The sequence below is a fragment of the Stegastes partitus genome, unplaced genomic scaffold (assembly GCF_000690725.1).
Source record: "Stegastes partitus isolate 25-593 unplaced genomic scaffold, Stegastes_partitus-1.0.2 Scaffold856, whole genome shotgun sequence".
NCBI classification, from domain to species: Eukaryota; Metazoa; Chordata; class Actinopteri; family Pomacentridae; genus Stegastes; species Stegastes partitus.
The window spans coordinates 195,914-199,069 of record NW_007578587.1 but is presented as its reverse complement, the minus strand read 5'-3'; positions in this window follow the sequence as shown (position 1 = coordinate 199,069).

Sequence of the window (3,156 nt, the reverse complement as noted above, 5' to 3'; positions counted from 1 at the left end):
CTGTTTTACAAAACAGAGCAGAGAGGAGACACACATCGAAGCATATTAGAGAGACTGAGAGCAAAATGAAACATACTTAAGCAATAAAGTAAATACAGGGTTACTGAACATGTGGTTGTCAGCAAGTTGTGAGAAAATTCATTCAGCATGGTTGATGTTTGGAGGAGGTAATTCCTGGTTTTCTCAAATTTTGGAAAAAAAAACCCCCTGAAGCTTTCTTTCTTTCTTTCTTTCTTTCTTTCTTTCTTTCTTTCTTTCTTTCTTTCTTTCTTTCTTTCTCTTTAATGATGTATGGCATTTTCACTGTGTCTGCTACACAAAGGATATTTGTTTCCATGGACGTGCAGGACTCTGCATATTCAATTTGTCTTCATCCACCAGTCAAGTAGTAAAAATGTCAAATTCAGCCTGTTCTCTCCTGGTCTTGTTGTCAGATGGTAGGAGGTTTGTGTCGGAGGATGACAACAGTGTTTTGAAGCAGGGTCTGCAAGGCTGGTACGCAGTGATCAGAGGTACAGTACCACTTCTTTTTTTTTTCTTTTTTTTTAATCTCTTCATTTGTGACAGGCAGACAACTCGTTAAGGCTGCATGTTTAAAACATGTCATCAATGACTCTAATTAGTGACAAACCCACAGAGAACTGGTGTCAAACTCTGCTGTTCTACTGGGCTTTTTGGACTTTTTAGCACATTGTTATGATTTTATTGCTCTTTTACTATGTGATCCAGTCTCAGTGCTCTCACCAGACGCAACTATTGTCAGTGAAAATGTTCTGATAGCATACTGTGCACAATCTGCTCAGCTCACCAGTACTATTAAGACAGTGCCAGAGGCTGAAAGGTCCACATAGAATGATTAGCAGCTCAAGAGACGGAAACTTTTAGAAGTTGGTGAAAACTTAACCTGAGCAAAAGAGAAAGAAAACATTTACTACGTACGTATTAACCTAATCCCAGTAGCTGGGTGCAAATATGGCTCCAAATGACCGATCACGTGTCTCAATGGCAGCTGAATGTTTAAACAGACAACTGTTTCCTAAATGTGTGTTAGTCTTTGCGTCTGCCTGCATGTTCTGAAGTTATTCTGCCCTCTAGTGGACATTGTCTTAAGAAGCAAGTCATGTATTGGAAAGTGCTATAAATAAAATGTTCTTACTTACAAAGATGCATGTGACAACCTTTTACTCTGTAATATGAGACTTCACAGGAGCATAAAGAGCAACACAGGGAATTTTGAACAAGATAAACAATTTTTCAAAAAAGAAAATCACAGGTTAAAATCTGGTCCAAAAAAAACATATGGAAGATTTCAGCAGCTACAGGATGTTACAGGGCACACAGGACACAACACATTCCACCGTATAATCTCTTGCAAAGCAGAACTGGAGCAGAGACGCTGTAACTTAATGTGGAAGAACAGAAGCGCAAAACACTTTTCTTGGGAAAATATGTGGTTTTATATCTGCACTGCTGTGTTCCCAACAGGTTACTGCACTCTCTGAACTTACAAGAGATGCTGCACAACCTTGTTAACAATGCACAAATTATGAGCCACTTTTTTCTTTACTCTGGCATGTCACTGTCTGTTACCATGGAAACATGACAGTCCACGTTTACTTTAGTGTCGTTACTTTAGTGAAACCTGCATTAGGCTAATGACAATAAAGACTGACCCAGCACCACAGACCAGTCTAGCTGTGAAACCACATATCTTCTTTCATATATCAGCAGCAATAACTATGTGTTCACTTTACATTTTATTCTGATTACAGTGATGCCAATTACCATCACAAATAATAGAATGTTTCATAAAACGTCCAAATTCTTTGGAAGCCATTATAAAACATTGGTATAGAAATGCATTTATGAATGATATAATATACCACACACACTGTGAAAACATTTACTATGTAGCCATTGTGCAGAAAATGACGTAATATTCAGGTTGTTGTGTCATGGTTAGGTTAGGTTTGTATTGTGTTACCAAACAGTATCCAAACATAACAGGTCACATCTTTAAACTAAAAAGAGTGCAGATAGACATAATAACTTTAGGTTTATTCTTAATATTTGACGTAGGCTCTCTCCATTGTGTGTGTGTGTGTGTGTGTGTGTGTGTGTGTGTGTGTGTGTGTGTGTGTATACAGGCGTCCAGAGGCTGCAGTCATTGGAGTTTGACAAACCCAGTCACATTTTGAGCTCAGAGAAAGTCCTGATCCACTACCTCCAGGAGAGATGAGACACACAGAGTCAGACTGTCTGCACATGAATGATACCGACGATCCGCTGAGAACAGGTCCAGAACAACAGAGCTCAGTTCATATGACAGCAGTGAGCGTGACACAAGTAGTGCTGCGTCAGCATTTATGCATGAAAGCACTGGTAAAGTGAATTGTTATGTTATTTGTCGTTTTTTTTTCATGCATGATTAGTAGATGTGTCCTGTATGGATTTTAGCTTGCTGTATATAAAGCAAAAGAAGAAGAAAAAAAATACTCAGAATAAATGATAGAAGATGGTATTTACATCTATTTTGTCTCCAGTTAGCAACAGAGTGAAGTATCATTTTTACCACCAGGGGGCAGTAGTAGATAGAAAAACTGATGGTTGGCTCTCATGGAGAGCGCAGGAGGCCAGTAATACTGGAACTATAGTGAACTTTATTCACTTTTTAAAAAAGCTACCAAGTGCTTTACACAGGAAAAGTTATGTTAGACAATTCAACATTCAGACACAATCAGACCACTCTGAGTACAGACAGCAAATAACAGCCAACAACAAATAAATGTTTATCATCTGAAAAGAAAAGCTATGCTGGCTGCTACAATAAAACAAACAGTGATATTAGTAAAAGGCCTTTTGAAGAATTAGCTTTAAAGAAATGATTTAAAGGATGTTACTGATTCTGCATACAAGAAATAATTCCCCACCAAAATGAATATTAAAACTCTGTGCTGTTGGATTAAACATCATTTAGCATCAACTTTATGATCAGCCTGCTTTTATTCACTGAATATGTGTCTGTATATGCTGACTGAGAGGATGTACTTATCATTAGATGTAATAATCACATATGATTGTGTAATGACACATTAAAATCAAATGGGAACATCCATCCATTATCTATACATCGCTTTACCCTCTATAAGTCGTGGG